Genomic DNA, 21231 nt, shown 5'->3' on the forward strand with positions numbered 1-21231 from the left:
TTGTGTGGCTACAAAACTATTGCTATTATCTAGATAACAACAAAAGCAGACCATACGACAATTGAGAATGCTTCACAAGGAATTCTAAACAGATGAACTCGTAATTCTTCAGAATTTGGAATATCGTAGCGGTTTTTTGAAAGAAGAAGGAATTTTGAAAATGGTTTGGCTGTCGTCGAACAAAGGTCCAACTAAGCCTTAAACGTATCGTATCATCCTGACATTTGTCAGGGGTACAGTCATTGGTAATAAAACTAACAAACTTACCACAAAACTCATCTCCATATAAACAAAACAAACAACCACGGAATACTAGAAATATAACCTACTCTGGAAATTAGAGTGGATCAAACTCCCTATTGCAAAGTGTAAAACCAACGACTCTCTATTCACATAACCCAACTAATAAACAATTCTCAAATCACCGCACCTAGTAAATATATATTCATCCAATTGCTACCCTCACAACATATTTACAACTGCTCTGGATCCCTGAATGGTTTTATTTTATAAACTTACTCGCAACCACCCCAAAAAAATAAAACATAACATAAAATAACATACATACAACAAATAACCAAATTCCAAACTATCCATATGCTAACAGAGACGACTTGTTCTGGATACCAAAACAAGTCTTGATATTAATACACATTTAACATAAAACAAATCATAACCAAATTATGTGTGTAACGTTTTATTTCTTTTATTTTCTTCTGTAGTAGTATATATGTAATTGTATATCATAAATAAAGATTTTAAAGAAAAGAAAAGCGGGGAACTGATAAATTCAGAGAAAAAGACGTCCTGGTTTATTTAAAGGCATCAGGGCATAAGCGCATACACTCGAATGTATGCGGGTGCAGGCGGGCCTACTTCGGGGGTTCGTCCCCCATTTTTTTAACAAACTTACATCCTGAAATATTAGGTTATTTGCATGGCGTTATAGGTATTGCCTAATTCTACGGCGATGGAAGATTTTCAGCAGCAAATTTTCAATAGGAAGTTCAGCCATCGTTGTACACGCCGTGTTCCATTTAAGCTTTTTTGGTTTGCCCAGTCAGTGGCGTATTTGTCATTTCATTTTCGGAGGTAGTTTTTGTGGGGGGGGGATAATGTTACCAGTCAGTAAACTAAACTATTGCCTGGCGATTGTAAGTAGCTTAGATGATTGGTTCTAATCTGGGTCATTAAAGCTTATGATAGCATTTACACGTCATTTAGAAACACGTAGTATATTTGCATTCTAAGGTAACTCAACTCGTACACAAAAATAGCTATCAAACTAGTAACACTGAAAACTTGACCAAATTTCTATTGCCAGGCTCAAACTTAATGTCCATTTAATCTACCTACAAGTTTCTTGTAAACACTTTAATACACGTTTGGTGGGTGAGATTTGTCACTTGTAGAATCGTGTCGTCCTTTAGTTCACAAGGCTGCATACTTTTCGGTATGGAAATCTCTGGTGGCTGGACCATTAATGGACACGAATGATTTTTAAGTTATGTTTCTTAACAAACAAATGACAAAACACTATTATTTCAATTACATTTTCTTTGAGGGGGAATAAAAACATCCCTGGCAGGGATAAAATGTTTTGTGGGGGAAATCCCCAGCACTCCCCCCATTAATTCGCACACTGCAGATAGGCATACATTTCTTCACACCCACCCCTAGCAATTTTTTCAAATAGACTTTCAAGGCGATTTAATGGCCTTACCCTCAGAAGGAAATTTCTTGATGAACCCCTGGAGTCAGGCAACACAGATAACACCATGCATGCGGGGAAGCGAGTATTTCAGGATGTGGGTGTCTCAGTTTTTACTGCGGGTGAGTGTACCTATGATAAAACCTCAGCCAGGGCGGAAAAATTCAGAATACACCGTAACACCCTCGGTTTAACCCTGTTTCAGTACCCCGAAAAGTACAAGCAGCATATTTCTGTTCCTCGCAGTTGGCAACACTGCGACTGAGCTTCCGTGTCCCATTTCTTGACGGTTGAGTGGTTGGTTTGCTTTTGGTCCTCCTCCCCTCCCTCCGTCGCTTCGGTTGTTTTCCTTTTCTTTTTTCTTCTTCTTTTTTTAATAACCCCCTCTTCTTGGCTCATCCTTTCCCCTACGCCTGGCTCAGAGGCAGCAGCCTGCGATGAAGCAAAGGGGGTCAGTAAGGCTTTTACCGTAGAGCGACCAACCTGCCCGTCGCTGGCGTTTGGCCCACATCAGGGAGAACCAGAAGGAATTTGCCGTCCGCTAACTCGAGGATACCAACGCGGTGCTGCGAGTGTGGAACCTCAGTGGATGTACCGCGGTGATCTTTTGTCGTTTCCGTCAATGTCGCCGCAGAGGACGTCGAAGTGATGTCCACGTGTGAACTCCAGTGCGTCCTCGTGTTCCCTCCTCCACCTGGGGGACTGATCTGCTAGTAAAAAAACAAACCCTTCCCCAGAAGCCTCAGCTCGAGAAGATTTAAGAAGAAGTATCATTGCTTCAGTGATGGTGTTTTCTAAGTGACACAGTTCTTTTTTTTCTTCTCCTGGATCAAGGGAAGACGCAGAGGAATTTCGTTGCCTTGGCCGGATCTCTTTGCCGGTTGTATTCATTGAAGATCCATCGCGCCTTTCACGTGGATTCTCTTTTTGGACACTCGTCTTTTCTCTTGGTAAGTACTCAGCATCTTTGCACATGTAATATTGTAATAGTTGCCGCGAGATACGTGAACAGTGTTTTATCCACACACATCCCAAGAACCCACCAAAATTTTCTCAACACCACCCTATTTTTTAAAATGTTTTTCATAAAGGTTCAATTTATGGTTATTTTGGCTCCTATAGCACCATCGTTCTTATTTCTGGCTCGTATTACACTACAATATTTCAATTGGGCGATACAACAACCCTCCGGAACTCAGATAACCTGTAGCTAACTGGACCCTCCCAAGGTTCAACAGAGCCAATAACTATAACAGTGAAGATTGATCTGACTTCCATAAACCCTTCGTTTTCATCTCAGGCTCGTATTGCATTACAATATTTCAGTTGGGCTCTACAACAGCCCTCCGAAAGTCAGATGAACAATGACTATTAATCTGCATATATGGACCCTCAGAAGGTTCATGATACAGATTGATTGATTGATTGAGTTTATGTTTTTAGTACATTCATTGATTGAGTTTGTGCTCTATGCACAGCATGGCTAATCGGGACTGGACCTACAGTTTAAAGTGGGATCCGAACCACTATGTGCTTCCATCGGGTATCGAACCCGGGACCCCTTGATTACAAGGCGAGAACGTTACCACTACGCCATCGGGGAGACTGGTTCGTGATATTATATTCATCAAAAGCATGAAAAAGTAAGCACCGGATGAGAGGGTTTATTAACAAACTCTTAATTACTTGTCGATTAACAATACAATCGGCATTTACCAAAACTATACCTTTTGCTAACAGACAGAGAGGTTGAACTTCTTCACAGGGCTATACTCCAAATATACGCTTCCACACCCTAAATGCAAACTTACACACCCCAAGGGGAAAATCCTGGATAGAACCATGCTGGTGAACATAGTTTGACATCCACCATGACAACCATTCTGTTGACACTGTATATCCTGGGCAAACCCTAATTGGTATGCCAAAATACCGGTTGTATTCCAGACCAGGGTAGTTGCTAACTATTCTATTTTGATTATTTAACGTCGCCTTTCTACCTCTTGGGTTAATCGCGACGATGAGGGTGGATTATGAACAGATGAAATTGATGATGCAACAAACACAATAATACTCCAGATCCCCGACCAGGATTCGAACCTGGGACATCTGATTTCACAGCTATGACACTAACCACCTCATCTCGGAGGCCGGTAACTTACAATATCAAATCGCATTGCAGAAATATTATTTTGTGGCGCGAGTTCAGTGTCCGATAGAAATATACGTGAATGATCAATAATACATGCTTACATGAAAAAAAAAACAAAAAAAAAACACTTACTGCAATTATTATTAAGAAGTTTCCTTGTTCTTATGTATGTTTTCAATTGGCTTTACTGTAAATACATAGGCGTAACTGAAGGGCAAGGTGAGAACTAGCCTCCGAAATTTAAGGGAATATTAAAATTTACAAGTTAAGGGCAGTTTTGTTAACCTTCTGGGACGTAAGATTAATGTTCTGCTTGCCTCCCCCCCCAACCCCCAACACAAATTACGCTGATGATACTTCTGTTAATACATTGCTCGAGAAAGTAACAATTTTTCAACAGAAACACAGCATAAATTTAGACACGCCACTTTTTTTTTTCATCTTGCGCCTGGGAATGTTAGTAAAATCAAACGTTGTTCATTCTATAAACGGTGCATTCATTGAATTTGGTTTGGAGAGGTGAGGCATCACTGATGCAGAATTCTTGGGGGAGTGGCAGGGGGACAAGTCGAAATTATCACGAACTCATTATTTAAGAAAAAATAACTGAATCGAAAGGAAAATTCAATATTCCAACTCGCACAATTGCAAAATTAATTAAATTAGGTAATATTTAAATTGGACTAATATATCTTTACACTGGACCACTGCATATATATTGTCCTCCTCCGTAGCCGAGCGGGTTAAGGCGTTCACTCGTCTTAAGATCGTTCGCTGCGGGACGGCGTAGGTTCGAATCCGGCTCTGGTCGGAATTTATTCGGCCTACGTATGGGGCCGGTGGCAACCCACCATCGTGAGGAAATTGGGAAGCTCCGAATGAGTGAGCGGTAATCCGGTCGAGAAGACCTACAACGGCTGGGGGTTCGTCGGGCTGACCACCCGTCACCTCAATACTGGTCTAAGATCTCCACGCTACAACAGGTGACGGAGTAACACTGCTTCGTATACATAATTCGAGTCTGAGAGTTCAGCCTATCAATCCGAAATTTTGGATTTCCTAACAGCAGGAGAAAATTTCATAACATATTCTCTCCAATTTTGGTCTATTACTAACAGTTATTGCCTACCTAATAAAAGTTAATTCAAATCGTTTTATTGCAACAATAGCTAACAAAATGTAATATTTGAAATATATTAATTTTAGAGCTCCCGCGTAGCCAAAGAATTAACGCTCTCGCCTGTGGTGCGAGGGGTTCCGGACTCGATCCCGGGCGAGAACTTCCAAATTTTGGTGTTAGTCCAAAGTCGTAAACACAATTGAGGAGCTACTTGAAAAGGAATAGTACGGACTCGAAAGGCACAAGCCGACCTCCTTGGCAGAGTGGTTAGCATTGCGCACTAACCAGGGGTTCCGGGTTCCAATCCCGGCCTGTGCATGAGTGTTCTCTGTGAGTGGTCTTTCATCAATCTTAACACTCATTCTTATATTCGCGATTTGCCAAAAGTGGCAGAAACTAAATCAATCAATCAATCAATCGAATGGCAGAAATAATGGTAAAGGGGCTCGATACGCTGACCACACGTCACCCCTGACCCTTCAAGGTTTCAGAGTTTTTATTATTAATTCTAAGCCGCAATCAATTGAACAAAAATACATAGCCTTGTTTCAATCTTTTTTCTTTCACAAAATATTTGACTTGCAAATATATGGCTTTTCCTCCTAAACTGAAAATCTTTGTTAACAATAAAAGGAAATAGGATATAATTATGAAAACTCTCTTCCACCAGTTCGGAACGAATTTTGAAATGACCCTGGGAGGACAATTCATAAAACCCAGGTGGGAAGGAAAAGTTTCTTCTTCACCCTCTTTAATTCGAAATCTGGATGTAAATACGTGTCGTAAATTTAGGGAAAGAAGGTACAATATGGTAGATTTAAGCTTTACAGCAACGTACCCAAGAAGGGCGGGATATGTGGCTCAGTTTCAGCATTTGAGTTCATTAGCTTTTCTGTATTCGATATTATTTTCTTTATATATGTAGAAACATGGACATCCGGAGTGGGCCAAGAGGGGGCGTGCCCCCGGAAAATGATTTTCAGTACAAAATTACATATTTCACACATATAATGTCATTCACTTGTAGTAATTTGGGTGTAAAAGTTAAGCAGTGTTTATTTTTGGAGAATGCTTTGATTACCCCCTCCCTCTTTTCCATGGAAAAGAAAAACCTAACCGCGCAGCCCCATAGACCCCACTGACATATTTTTTTAGGAAAACAAATACAGATGTTGAAAAATACATTTTTGAAGACTGTTCTTATTAACTATCACTTACCTAACTATTTTAATTTAATTGTGACGATTTCCTAAAAGAAGGTCGAACGCATGCAAAGTCCAGAATTTCCGCTGCATATAGTGTTGATGTTTGTCATTTTTTGCCAGTTTTCTTGCTAATCGTGACGATGGAGATGAATGAAGGAATAATCACAAATATATAGGGGAGATACACCCAAGCCCAACAGAGGGTTATCGTGGCTGTGGGTCCAGGCGGCGTAGTCAGCCTGTAAAATTTCAACCCAGAGTGTACCACATGGAAGAAAGCTTGATCCTTTAGTGTCTGCAACCTAGGGTATCATTTACACCACTCATATAATGTGACGTGATGGAACGGCAACCGAGGTGGTTAAAGGTGATTCGTAGCCCACGGTGACAAGCATCCAGATGTTTGTGAATAGCTGATAATTTATGGCTTGGAAGTTGAAGACCTATAAATTGCCAAAAAAAAGATCTATAAAAAGATCTAAAAATATAAAAAAAGAACCTAAAAAAGGAAAAAGGACGTATAAATGCGATCCAAATTAATTAATAACTTCAGTTCTAATTACATATTTAATGAATATGCGCGGCACCTCCTTACCATGCTTGAGATCTTTTCAGGCGCGTGCTGTCTGGTCGTATACACCGTGCTAAAAGCTTCAAAACAAGAGAAAGTTCCCGCTTACACCTTCCAGACAATTACGGTTAAAGGACCTTGTACCGTAAATGCTTCAGTCGTCCAAAAATGTTTTTCTCTCGTTTCAGGGATGGTTCAAATATATTTATTTATCTTTTTTTTATTTCTTTACTACAGAAAGGATGTTTAAGAGGTGATTAACTGATGATGCTTCGAATTGAGAATTGTCAGTAAACACCTAGTCGAAAGAAGGTGAAGTTGAAAAAAAAAGCCGTTAAAACCTAAAAAAAAACGCTAAAAAAGGACCAATAAGCCAAAAAACGCCGAAAAAGGCAAAAAAGGACAAATAAAACCCACCTTTTTCTGGCCTACAATGACCCAAAATGAACATATATTATGTTGGGCCTCGTCTTCGGACACTAGGGAAAAAAAGGATTTTTCTTCAACTTTCGAGCCCTACTGATAATGTTTGATACACAGATAAGATCTTTGTAAAAGTGACACCGTAGTTGCTTAGGGGTACTAAGAACCGCTCTTCGCAACAGGTTTACCAACAAAAATTTTACATTTATTCCATTTTCGATTGTATTATCACTATACGAACTTGTACAGGGTGGCCCCAAAAAAGGTAACCGAACACATAATGCAAACGGTTCTACATTTCGGTTACCATTTTCTGGTCCATCCTGTATTATAATATAGGCTTGCTTTTTCGCTATCGTTTGTACTTTCGTTATGAGTCGGCAATAATTATTCATTGATGTTTGTTTTGCGTGAGGTTTAATACAGATTTGTTCCTCTGCTACATGTCTAATGTTCACTACTATCTTCAGATCATTTTGCGTCAATACTCTTGTGTGCTGGATCATGTAGAAACCAGAGCAAAGGCAGGTGGTAAAATATATTTGCCCCAAATCTTAATTTAGATTATACTTCCACAGAAGTATATCTGTCTTTTTAATGATAGTTTCCCAACTCCATTGAGTTACTTACTTACTGAAGTGAAGACCGGAAGTTACATGTGCTAAAACTTGGTGTCTGCGAGAAGACGCTTCCGGTACAGTACGGATTCATACTGGAATATATATCCGACAGACATCCATGGATATCTAGCAGATATCCATTGAAGATCTCTTTGTTTTGTCTCTCTGTCCGAGATATATCAATTCTATATGCAGCAAGGACATGTCATGGATGTTTCTGAATTGCTTTTGTATATGTTTCAGATATCGGTACATTTTCACATTTGTGTTTTCCTTATTTGACGTTGTTAAGACTGGGACTCAAATCCAGAGTTTGTTTTTGTAATTTTGTTGTTTTACGTCGCTCTTTTTGACACTTCTGGCTAATCACAACGATAGAGATGAGTGATGATGAGATGAAATTGTTGAAGAGACACTCACAATGAACTGAACGCCCATGACTATAACACTGGAACCTCATGAGTCAACCACTCTGCGCGTTGGACCACCGAAGCCAACTATAGTATTTACCTTCATCTATGTGAATATAATTTATATTATTTGGTTGAATTATTAATGCAAAATATAGTATGTTAGTCCACTTGGTAGCGGAAGGTGTTCCTGCCCTATTAATACCAATCATACAGTAGTATGTTGACACGCACCTAATAACTTTTGTGTAAATTGTCATAAGCTTGCTAAAGTTCCTCAATCAGACTTCATTTTTCGGTAAGGCAAGGAACTACCACAACTTATGAAAAACTCAATATGCTGACCAAGGCAGTAATTTATTTTATTATAAAACAAACTAAACGTAACGTTTCAACCTTCTAGCAAGGTCTTCTTCAGACTCTGCACCAAGTACAAATGTAACAAGGTACAAAAACAGAACTCGAAATAGAAACGTTACGTTTAGTTTATGTTTTATAATAAAATAAATTACTGCCTTGGTCAGCATATTGAGTTTTTCATATCATGGAAACAAGGCTTAATGGTGTTATAATAATGGTGTTATAATACGACAACTTAAGTTACACAAACTCCTATGCGTGCAGGAAAACAATTTATGTTACTTTCACAAATAACACACTTCAAACACATTTCAACATTTGGTAACTTTCTCGTAAGGGACAGAAGGATTTCATCAAATTGTCAGGAGAAATTACTTACCGAATGCAGTTTCTTTTTACTTCTGGAAGTTCGGGAAAGTGTTTTTTCGCATCGTTCATTGAATTTTGCCAGTAAATCATCTATTTTTCGATATAAATGTCTGACCGATGCACGAAAGCTCTTGCATCCATTTACTTCCAGGTGGATGTAGCCTGTGTGTGATGACGTAATCCCGGTCAGTGTTTCCAAACATGTGTTTTTGTAACTGAAGAAGGTACGTTTCCGCAAATGGTTTGTGGGGCTATGTGTCAATAGTTCGTGGGGCTATGTGAGAATGGTGTGTGGGGCTACGCATGTTTTCTTAGAAACCAATTTTTGACTATTGTAACCTATACGTGTCCCTACCTAACCTAACCTTACCGGAAATGGTTCGTGGGGCTATGCGTCAATGGTTTGTGGGGCTACGTAGGTATTTTTTGGGTGCAGTGGGGTGGAAACACTGCATGCCGAGTACGGTAGTGAAACTGTGACCACCATTTTGTGTGTTAACGAAGGCAAAAAGAAACTAAGAAAACTCGATATGTCGCAAAGAGAGCTTATTTCCGTGAAATAAGCGAAATGCCACCTTCATCAATGTTTCTCAATGCAGAATACGTAAGTACGAATATTCATATTAAATGAACTAGCAAATTTCAGCCGTCTGTCCCTTACGAGAAATTTACTCAACATTTTCCTTCCTCTATTCACAGAAACCAACACACTTGTACACAATATTAACTTTTATAAATGTTAATAACATTAAATACTGAAAAATTAATTAACATGTAATTTACAAATTGTTACTTTCATTTCAATGTCCATCTGCACGAACCTTCTATATTCTTACATTTTTCAAGAGTCGCACATAAAGGTTGGTCGTCAACCACAAATTCTCAGAAATGCGTCATAAGCATGAAATGTGAGTGATCACTGAGAAGGCCTTTACAATGTAATGAAATAATCAGAACCTTAATTCGCCTGGCGTGATGCAGTTTGAATATTAAGAAATAGAGTGATCACAAATCAACTTGTGCGTATACACAATAATATAACTAAAACAGGATATCCAAAGGACATCCATAATATCCCAGCACTGAAATACACATTGTAAATATTCAGTGGATGTGTGTGCCTTATGGGACAGGTTTGCATTTTTACAACCATCTCCGCTTGGACTGTGTGATTACCCTAACTCAGTGGTAACCAACTTTCGTAAAATTGTAACAAGTTACTTAACTCTTGCAGAGATTGATTACAGGTTTACCCCCAGACAAAAAGTTGCGACCGAACAGTTTGCGATACAGTTTCCCAGGTGATATATGTTACCCGGTTCTGAAGTTGTTTCATTAAAAGCTGATCGCCTGTCGAAGCGGATGTTTGGTTCGAATCTAAATTGCGGAAAAAGACAGCCAACTCACCTCGGCCAGTTTTTTTCTTGCGATGGCGGTTCTCAAGCGGAGATCAGGAAGCAGGTCAGAGCAGACAGACGTGCCTGCAATGGGAACGTGACTAGTCGGGGAGGTCATTCATTTGGACAAGGACAGCCGAGTCACACCGACGGCGAGTCAGTGATGAGCACTATGGTTTGCAGCGCAGGTCAGAGGTGGACAGATCGCACTTTTGTGAGGATTTCAGAGTTGTCAAGTTATTTTCGCTGTTTGTATCCTCGCACATTCATCAGCATCGGCGTCGTCAGAAATTTTTGTAGGGGGAAGGGTCAGACCATTGACATTGATGGATCACATTGTTTGCATTTACATGCTGTGATATCGGACATGTCAATTTGTATTTACAATTTCATAGACATTGCAATATAATAGTACAATGAAATACAATATATGTATACATGAAATATAATAAAATATGGTCTGGTGTGATGAAATGCTGCAATAGAAATGTTACCAATTTGCGTTTACAATACCATGAGCATTGCAACAATAATACTCTTCCAATACAATGCGTGGTTACAGTGGAATGTAATAAAATATCATGGATTATAACAATGAAATACAATATATATAAGATATAGTAAAATATAGTCTAATGCGTTGAGACTGTAATGGAACGTTACTAATTTGTGTTTGCAATGCCATGAACCTTACAATACAATAATACAATGTATGGTTATAGGAATGTAATAATAGTATGAATAGTAGAATAGTGCAAATATTAATAATAATAATTATTGTGGTTTTGGTTGTTATTTTGCAATGACAACTATTCTAAAGTAAGAAAAAAATATTGCAATTCTATCACTATTGTTATTATTAATATTATATTCTTGGGGAGACCCTTTTACTCAATCCACCACACAAGAGAATATCCAACACAACTGTTTTTTTTTTTTGTAATTTTGTACATTTCATACAGTTCGTGTACTGAAACACAGTTATTCTACTTTGTTATTAACTTTTTCGCACCTCGTCTAAGAAAAAGCTTTAAAAGTCATAACGAAATTTTTAGTTTTCACAATTGTGGATTCTGTTCATTGGATTAAATGGTTGAATATGAAAGTATTCAAATTCAGGCTGGTCTACCGTGTCAAAATGTAATTCTTTCATCCCATGGTAAAGGAAAAATGAAAAGGCGTAAACAATAATGACTGTAATGGAAGCTTTCCTTGTTTGAGCACATACAACTAATGTGAATATCAAACTATATTTTTACTTGAAGATGTGGCTCACCCAAATCTTTAACAGACAGCCACACCAGAAAGTCTGGTGACGCCACTACTATACTTGTGCCGCATTTCATATTCTTTACACTGAAGATAATGCGCCACAATAAAATTAGAGAAGTTTATAAGTACTGAGGTGGGCAACTTAAAAAATCTCGAAGGGTCAAGTGCATATCCCTCAGTGCAGTATCTGCAGCAAATCTCTGACCTTGACCTGCGTTCTTCTCATTATCCTAACCGCACGCAAGAAATAGGCGTGTGGTGCGTAAGAGCGTGAGAAAGGAATTTCTCCTTAGGAGAGAGAGGATGAACTTTTTTCTAATTGCCACCTGCTATGTATACTGAAGGTGACGTCACTCTTTACTCGAATGTTTACTAAAGGTTTCTTGACGATGGGATTGGTTCATCGATAGAATTAGGTTATTTTATGTCGCTTTTCTGGCTAATTATGATGATGAGGACGAGTGATGATATGATGAAATTAATGAAGGGACTCTTACAAAGCACACCAAGGTTTGGATTCGAACCCGAGATCAGCTGACAACGTACTGCGCTGTGCTAACCACTTCGCCACGGAGATCGGCTAAGGAAGATGAGATTGGGAACCACTTTTCAATGCTCCCCGAATGCACCAGTAGGGAAACTTAAACAATAGCGCAATGAGAAAACGCACTTTCCAAAGTCGGAATGTTATTTTGTCTCTCTTGTTAAGCAGTTTAGGCACCAATAATCGAAATAGGTTTTAGTTTCATTGATTGAGATAGTTTATTTTACTTCGCGTTTTGTGCCTCTTGGCGAAGATGGGGATGAGTGATGAAATGATGAAATTGATGAATGGACATTCACAAACAACCAAGCCCGAATGGGATTCGAACCCGGGCCCCTTGGCGTCGCAGCACAATGTGCTAACCACTCGGCAATCGAAGTAGGCATCAAATTTATGCGTATTAGTTGTTTTTTTATTGGATTGCTTTTATTTTTATTCGTTTTCCTGCCACTTTCGGCTAACAGCGAAGATGAGGGTGAGAGGTGATAAGATAAAATTGGTGAAAGGACAATCACAAACACACAGTAGCGTGCGGTGAACATTTAGATAGCCGAAGCAGTGAATATATAATTTTTAAATAAACAATAGTACATCAAGGGAAAGGCTTGCCTTGATTTCAATTTCAATTTTCCTTTATTAAAGGGCGAGGTTCAGCCTGCGGCTGTTCTGCCACCTAAAAACACATTTGCGGCAGTTTAGTCTTTCACGGGTTCCGCAAACATGCCTCTCGACACTTTCGGGGAGTCTAATTATCCTGGGAATTATGCAAAATTCGAATTGAATACCGAAGCAGTGCTTCGGTAGCTTACCTTGTATGCACGCCACTGCGAGAAACACACATGCACAGCACACAGCATGAGTCCCACAAATCATTATACTGGCTGTGGCTGTTCAGACGCCAAAGCCTTGTTAGTCTGCAACAATGCAGTCTTCAAGTTATACTTCGTAGCAAGAGACGTTTGCAGAATTTGGATTTCTTCCGACAATGTGGATTGATATAAATCAAGATTTAAATGAGGTGATAAAAAAAAAATCACTTTAAATAAATAATTTATAGAATAATGTACATAAGGATTTTGTAAATATCAGTGAAAGTACATTAATCTCGTAATAATTTAATGGTGATTATTAGGTTCTAAGATAGGAAAATAAAGGAAACAAAATATATGTATTGATGGTGTGAAGTTGACACAAAAAGAAATGTAACATATAAACCTTAAACACATTTTTATAGGCATATATAGCAAACATTTTGTGTGGAATAATATATAAAACACTAATCATGTTACACAGTAAATAGTCTCATTATCATTAAACTGTAAATAAACTTGGCAGCTGATATTTGGCAAATTATCATTAAAAAAATTGCCAAAAATCACCTACAAAGCCTATAAAAAATATGTTAAGTTACAATTATAGAGTACATCCAGAACGTTTATATTCACTGGAACAAAAGTTACAGAAATTACACTCAACAAACATTATCAGCAACAGAAAAATTTATATTTGCATATATTTTTTTTTAATTTCCTTTAATCAAACTGTTCAAATGTTTTTCAGGGCCGTTTACTGGAAAAATACTTTCTATATGAAACGTATATCTATATGTATAGGGGCTAAAACAATATAAGTAATTTCAAGTATGTTTTTTAAAAAATTAAAAATCTCTTTAAATAAAAAAAATCGATTTAAATTTAAAAAATCATCAAAAATGATTTAAAAAAATAAAAATCATGATTTTTATCCAGCCAGTTCACATATGATGACTACTGAAAGCATACGAACTTTTTGAAGAGAACAAAATTCGCATTCAATGTAATATCCGAGTTCTACTCATTATGTACAAAGCAAGACTGTCAAGTAACAACCAGTAAGCTAGTGGTAAGAGAACATAGGCATCCATTTCACTTTTTTTAAAAAATGTACTCTGTATCATCAAACGGAGTAGACAGTGTGTGAAAATTCAAATTCTTTTCACTCTTCCAAGAAAAGTGCTAAAACCAGTGTTTGAATTGAAGAGGAGAAAGCTAGGGAAAGCCCCATCAGAACCTCTTGTATAGTTGGTTTATGTTTACTTTGTGCTCAGATAGGCTAATCGGGACTCAACCTATAGTTAAAAGCTAGACCTGAAAAATATCTACATTGATATAAGTTATCGCAATATTTACAATATTGGATCGTTAAAATTTAACTGTCTGGCTGTTAATTAACCAAAACTGAACGCTTTTTTATTATTTAAAATTGAATATCATGCATAAAGGGGTATAATTATCAATTACAGTCACGTGCACCATAAATATACTTTTCTTATAACTCAATCAATAAAGTTACAGTAATTCATTTTTACGAACAACATCCGTGGTGGAGTGGTTAGCACAGCCGCTACGATGTTAGTAGTTAGTTAGTGGTCCTGGGTTTCAAATCGCTGCCTGGGCAATTGTTTGATTGATTGATTTGCTTTATTTTACTTCGCCTTTTGTGCCACTTTTGGCTAATTTGCGAAGATGAGGATGAGTGATGATATGATGAATGGACACTCACAAACATCCACGCACAGGCTAGGATTTGAACCAGGAACCCCTGGCGTCGTAGCGCGATGTTCTAACCCCTCCGGCGCTTTGGCAATTGTGCTCTTTGTGATGTCCTTTTATGAATTTCATCATATTACTCATCCTTATCGTCGCGATTGGCCAGAAGTGACAGGAAAGCGACGCTAAGTAACTAAATTCACAATCAAATCTTTTTTATTACGGCAGTTGCATGATAGCGTGCTTCTCCGATGTCGTAGTGGTAACGTCGTCGCCTTGTAAAAAAGGGTTCCCGGGTTCGATACCCGGTGGAGGCACATATCGGTGGTTCGGTTCTCAATTTAAACTGTAAGTCCAGCCTCGATTAGCCTTTCTGTGCATAAAGTAGCCAAAAAGCAAACTAAAGCGTGGTAACAGAAATTGGCTGCCTCAGACGGTATACAGCGTAAATGTGGAAAAAGGAATTTGTTAAAGTGTGGCGGTGTCATATACCATTGCCACCACGCTGTGAGGGACAGCAACATCCTTCATCGCCGATTGCATTCCCATTGAAATCCATTTAGCAGAGAGTTTATTTGCTTTGCCGTGACAGCTCGAAATCCGCAGGCCAAATCCACAACTACACAGTTATTACAGACAAACCATTCTTCTTTTTCCTCGCACTCAACCATACAAGAACGCCACTTAGCTTACTAACCTGGTAAACAAGTCGTACCTTAATAAGTGAGCAACCAGTTTCGTCCCGCCGAAGTAAATAAAAAAACAGAGTGAGCAAAGCGGTACTTGCAATTTCTTGTCCGTGACGTTATTTGTGAGACCTGAATTGACCACAAATATCCATGAATTGGACGTTTGGGATTGAATTAAAGACAATAATTCGGATAAAGTCTAGGCATGAAATTACTTTGCTGTCGTGCGGACGCGACCAACAACGGTTTCGTCCCGTTTCTTTTGATTCAAAGGGGCGGGGAGGGGAGTTTTTAAAAACTACGGGACTGTTCCTTCGTATTTTATCAGGGCTGTAGCGAGAATAGAATTTGTTGACCTCTTCCCTGTTTCCAAAGAAATTGTATTCCCCTGGGGTACGTAAATCCTTATTAATGAAGAGATTTTCTCTGGCAATCTACCGAGCTTTCGAGTACTAACGTCACTCTCATCTTCAGGGATTGAAGGATCTTCACTTCAATCCCTGAAGATGAGAGTGACGTTAGCTCTCGGAAGCCTTTCCGGAAATCACCTGGCTGATTGCCCGAGAAAACCTCTTCAATATTCGCCGCCAGAAAAGCTTCAAGAATGATTTAATCCTTATTAATATTCGCGCAAGAACAACTCCTTCTCCATAAGGGCTCCATAGCAAACATTGATGCAGACTTTGAAATGTGCACCTTTTTCTACAATAAAGGCTTTCCTCATTTAATAGTAGAGTGGCATCAGGCACGTACCTAGGAATACGAATTAATTGCGAATACTTGTAAACTTTGCACTACATGATGCTGTTGAAGCATATTCCCTTTAAAGAATGTATTCTTTAAGGCGAGGAGGGACAATTTCCCCTAGGTCTTTCTCGCTGGGGCAGCTGCTGATCACTGTTGCCAACTTCGCTCTTTTGGAGCCAGATCTGGCTCTTTCGTGCACTCGTTTGACTGTGAACTGTGGCACCCGCCCTCTGCCCCACTATGATGCCACCACTGGCTCCGACCCATAAATAACAACTTTTGCCATTATTGTACATTTTGCATGTGACGTGATATTTATATGTAGGCTGCGTCACCCACCCACTCTTACCTCCCCAGGTATTTTTATATATTGTGCCTTGCATAAGGTGAAGATGACAATATTGTTATCCGGGAATCCTTTATTTTCGATTTTATATTAACATCATTGAATTATTGAGATGGGTGATGCCGCCAAATCTAGGTGGTGAAAACTAAGAATAAATTGCCATCACTTTAAAGCTAACGGTAATAGCAGCACCCCCACCCCTCTGACAACTAAAATTACCCTAGTAGGCACTTTATGCCGCCTTCGTTAATCTAGCTCCTTGAAAGTCCTCTTTAGCTATATTAATGGTGAAATTTAGCTCTATTATGCATATCAGGTTTGGCAACACTGGCAGGATGGCCGTAGGAGGCAAGGAGAAATGCACTAGGCTTATGGGACCATTATTTTATTCGTTCTCTCGGGATATATCAAACATCCGATGACGTAGAAAAGTACATGGACGGAAAAAGGACACGTTGAACTATGTCATAGTAGTAGGATAAGTCGAAACTCCCATTTGATGAGCCGTATCTTGAAGTTGAAGTTGATGTCCCATAAGGAATACATGGGATTCGGTAAATACTAATTCATCATATTTTTCAAAAATCGTATAAGGCTTAATAATCAACTTAGGAAACCGCTTCCACTTGCCACATGGGGAGAAATTTATACTCTTCATTTCTGGCGGAGATCTTTTTAGTAGCATTGCTCATTCCGACGATATTGGAATAAATGCATGCCTACTGCGTAATTGTCCCTCTTCGCCTTAAGTGTTCAGCACTTGGCTGAACCTCGCCCGCTTAATAAAGAAAATTTATTATTATTATTATCTGCTCGTAACAGGGCATATTTCACTGCTTCCATCAGATTTAAAGCTGTAGTTATTCAATGAATCAACCACTTAACGTTCTTATCCATCGAGACAGCTATTCCTCATCAGGCCCGTAGCCAGGCAGGGGCCAGGGGGTGGGCTGAGCCCCCCCTGGCACTGAAGTCAGCCCCCTTGACATTAGGTAAAACTATTTTGTGCAACTATTTTGTAGAAATGTACAGTAGATATTATTTTGCTCACAACTTTGGTGAAGGATAAATTCAGGGAGCATGAACAGGAGCTATTAAATTCGTTCATCTTATTTATAAGGAGGAGTCTAAGTAGCGGCAAGTATTTAGGAGATTCTGCTCTCTACACTTCAGAAAACACAGGAGAGCTTCTTTATCTGTACTTCGCTGCCCATGTTGCGACCTCCCATTTATACAGAAATCTGTGACTTTTATGCCATTATGCAAATTCCCTCCGCATCTGCGTCAAAGGTTAACAGCTCCCAAGTTTTGGGAACGAAGGGGTTTTATTGTTTCGGCCGTGGGTGGAATGTATGCTAGGCACTATGATTGAATATTGTCCATCTTTTCTTGAGTGATATAAATATTTGCATCATCAAACGTAGTATCTAAGGGATGATTTTAGTAGCAGCCAATTAACACTTCAAGCGATTTTTTAAAAGATGTAGAAAAATGTAGTATTTGTGTGATATTTATAAACTTTATGTAACTTAATGACCCCCTCCCCCACACATAATTTACTTTCATTTAACACTGTTAAACGTTTGAAAAATGGACTTGATTTACAAAGCCACCCCCTGATAACCCGTGAGTCACCTTGGAGGTCAATTCTGGCTACGGACCTGTTCCTAATTATAATTTATAGTGTGTGTGAAATAAACTTTATACCAATTAGCAATATCTACTGAGCATATACCGGGTGTTTCATAAATAACTGAGGGGTTACAAAAATTTGTTGCAAGTAAACTATTGAACATAAGTTAATGAAACCAGTCCAGAACGACCGAGTAACGCAAACAGTTTGTGCGTGTGCGTATGCGTGTGCATGTCTTGTTAAGCTGAGTGGATTTGAAACAAGTGTGTGAGAAATAACAATAATACAAATCCTTAAATTAATATACGTTAATATAATTTATAAATCTATTCGACTTATATGTAAATTAATTAATATTGTATTGCTATAATTACATGAATAGGAAAAAGGATGGAATAAAAATAGAGATATAACAGCATGTATTCATTATCTAACTTACGTGTAGTTATGATCGCCAAAATTTGTACAAAAACAACTGTCCTGTTAATATCAGTTGCGAAAATAATATGACTAGCAAAATTCACTTACCCGAAGAAAAGAAAAATTCTCGACAAAAAATTCGTTTACTTAACTTAGCGTTTCTGCCACTTTTGGTTAATAGCGAAGATGAGGATGAGTGATGATATGATGAAAATTATTGACAATAATTTTCCCTTCTTTTGTCCTTTTTAGATTAAAATTTTTCTCTTTAAAATCCAGTCTCTACTCATCACATTTTAACATATATAATTACAAACGTTAAATTTAACTCAATTATTTTCTTTGTATACCGACATATCGTCTTTGGGAAATTTTCTATTTAAAAACGAGGGTCATGTGCGGTTTAAAAGATCTTGATTACTGTAGATGACGTAGGACATAACTGTTTACTCTATTTTTAAATAGCTTTATTTTTATTTTATCCGTAATCCCTCACGCTAATTTACACACATACTATAAACTGTAGGTTCTGTCCCGATTAGCTTATCTATGTATAAAGTGGACTTTAGACAAAAACTAAAAAAGATAAAAGATGAAGTGATACTCACAGAGAATACCCACATCCAGGTCGGGATTCCACCCCGAGACCCCTGGCGTCATAGCGTACTGTACATGATCATTATTAAAAGGGCGTAACTTTTTCTTTCAGGGGTTGTTCCTACTCCCTGAGAAAAAAATACCTTGCTTGGCCCTCCCTGAAAAAAAATTGCGGAGTTCATGTTTTTATTCTGTACAATATCCCACTATGCAACAAAGAAAAAACACACATAGCCTTGACACGTAGCTTTTTTCTATCCGCATCAGACTATTATTAGTAAGCTGTAGAAACAACACGCCACCGCGGTGTTGACCGGAGATTGCTGTCAGACGTCTGAAGCGAGACGATTACTCAAGTGGAGCGATTGCCTTTGTAGGTGTTAAGGAGGGTCATTTGCTGGCAAGTTAAATGCCAAGATATATTTAATTTAAGTATCTGGGTGAAGTTGTGGAGATCATTCTCTACCGTCTGCATTTTTCACCATTGCCTATATTGTTAGTGTTTTTCTTCCTGGCACAATATCTCCCATCTCTTGAACAGTTACTAGTATGACTAGCAAGTTGATGAAAAATAATATTTCTTTCTGAGCCTTGAAGACAACGTTAAGTCTGATAGCACCCTGTCTCTATTAATTTAGAACCAGAAAACAATGTCTTTATTTTGCATTTGCAGAATTTTTTTGGCTTTGAGGTCATTTTCAGTATTTTTTGAAGTTCTTGTTTCATTTTTATCATTCTTTGTTACCATTTTATAGATTACTTTTTGGTTCTTCCCTGTTGTTTTTACCTGCATTTGCTAACATACTTATTTAAATTTCCTGGCATGGTACAGTAAAACCTCGTTAATCCGGACTAATGGGGGGGATAAGTTGGCCGGTTTAATGAAGGTCCGGATTAACTGAAATAATCTAAGAACAGTAGAAAGTGCATTAAATCTCCGTTTATAGCAACAAGACACGTTTATTATGATGTTTTTAAAGGGCATAGCCCTAAATACACTATACAGTACAGTACAAAATCTGCGGGAAACAGAATTTCATCAGTGGTTGACTGCCTTTTCTTTGGGAAGTTCTCTTGTTGACTTCTAGCCACATTTAAAACCTTGCATTCTGCTTCTTTTTATTATTTGCCTTTTGCCTGTCCGGATTAAGCGAAGTCCGGCTTATTGGGGTCCGGATTAACGAAGTTTTACTGTATTTTTAGCAAGTAAGCCATTAATCGAAAATAGCCGCGGTAGCTCAGTCGTTAGTCGACCTCCGTGGCGGAGTGGTTAGCACAGCGCGCTGCAAACGCCAGAGGTCCCGAGGTCGAATACCCGGTAAGACATGGATGTTTGTGGTATTCCTAATGAGAAAATCTGAGAATTGAGAAAAAAAAATGTGAAAAATTGAAAAAAGAGTGAAAACGGCGGATACTGCCGCTTAAGGGCATTCATTTTAAAGCAAACTATGTTGTTAGGGCGTTTGAGTACCATGCGAGAGACCCGGGTTCGATCCACGATGGGGGGAGAACCGAGATTATTTCCACATGTTCAAGCGGCGCCGGCGCACACCCAGCGTCGTATAAAGTAGGGGCTACCTGGAGGAAACTCTGGGGGGTAAAGGCGACCAGGGGCGTGGTTTGATTACATCAACCCCCCCCCCCCCCACACACACACACCTTCGATCGTCAAGAAGAAAGTGTGGGGTCCTAAACTCCACACCCCCTATACGCCTTCATAGCGTGGTGCAAAGCACAGGGGAGCACTTTACTTTTTTCTTATTGTCAATGCAAAAACACAACATTATTTTAACTTAGATCTTTGGCAATGGTAAATTAATTTTTCCTCCACACCACCGGAAGGCTACTTCTAGACCAGAGCTCCAAATACAGTTGTTAGGGGGAAGGGTTGATCCTCTATGGATTTTCTTGCGTTTATTTTAGAGGAAACTGAGAAATCAAAGGCGTATAACTATTGAAGTGTTGGAGGTAGCGTTGTTAAAGGTCCAGAAATTTTAAATAAATTAAATTCCGGTCCAGGAACCTTTTTTCCGGCTCAATTTAAATACGGTCCAGAAACCTATTTTTCAATTAAACAAAACGCAACTTGGATCTAATTTAAATTGTGCGAGAAAAAG

At 38.6% G+C, this 21231-nt stretch overlaps 1 protein-coding gene across 1 annotated transcript in view; it reads left to right on the forward strand.

Annotated features, from left to right (window-relative positions):
- The first annotated feature begins 2165 nt into the window (after positions 1 to 2165).
- Positions 2166 to 21231, forward strand: part of flz (transmembrane serine protease filzig) — a 112471-nt gene continuing 93405 nt past the window's right edge. The window contains exon 1 of the mRNA XM_083143141.1: positions 2166 to 2661. The gene's annotated coding sequence lies outside the window, so the exon portion shown is untranslated. The remainder of the gene's footprint in view (positions 2662 to 21231) is intronic.

The sequence above is a fragment of the Lepisma saccharinum genome, chromosome 21, assembly GCF_977018435.1.
Source record: "Lepisma saccharinum chromosome 21, izLepSacc3.1, whole genome shotgun sequence".
In the NCBI taxonomy this organism is placed as follows: Eukaryota; Metazoa; Arthropoda; class Insecta; order Zygentoma; family Lepismatidae; genus Lepisma; species Lepisma saccharinum.